Here is an 824-nt window from a genome sequence, read left to right on the forward strand (position 1 = left end):
CATATTGCCCATGTTTGTCTATACGTATTTTTTGTATTAATATAATGCATATCTGAAATTTTCAAAATATAAATCTTTGAAAATCAGAAATTACTCTGTTTTCGTTGCCAGAAAACACTGGCCTTAGTCATGGCTATCCTTGCTGTGTGCATAATTTTTGCTTTGTGTATTGCTGCTCTGATACTGTAGGTCATGTTCTATTAATTTAGATGGAATAAAGGAGCCCAAAGAGTCAAAGGTGTTAACTTGACCCTGAAACTGTCTACCATAACACAAAGTTCAGGGTTTGGTATACAGAGACATTAGCCTGCTTAGTACTACGGCAAACACGTTATTAAAAATCTTTTAAACTTTGTATTAGTTACAGAAAAGACAGGAAAAACAGTTAAAACATTTTAAATGTAAAGTATTAAGTAAGGCTTTTATGTTAACCATAACCCTCATTCCCTTTCCCTAAGGAAAACTTGTCTGACAATCTTTGAGATGGCAATAGCTTTCCCTTTTTGGGGGAAAATAGAAGAAATTAGTTGGGATGGGGTAGAGCTGTTGTTAAAATCCAATGCCATTTCCTAAAAAACAAAATGCATATGGGGGAGAGAATACAACAGCAAAGACAGAAAAATGCAGCTTCTGTCTCTGGTGTTGACTCTTAGGCTATGTCTACACTACGCAGTTTTTAGTGACGTGGCTGTGCTGTTTGTTGGTAGGAGAGAGCTCTCCTGCCTATAAAGTGCTGTTCACACCAGCGTTTGTAGTTGACAGAATTTTTGTCTTTCACTTGCCAGTTTAGACAAAGCCTTACTTGTAGCCTTACCGGTGGAGAA

This window comes from Chrysemys picta, chromosome 9 (assembly GCF_011386835.1).
Source record: "Chrysemys picta bellii isolate R12L10 chromosome 9, ASM1138683v2, whole genome shotgun sequence".
NCBI classification, from domain to species: Eukaryota; Metazoa; Chordata; order Testudines; family Emydidae; genus Chrysemys; species Chrysemys picta.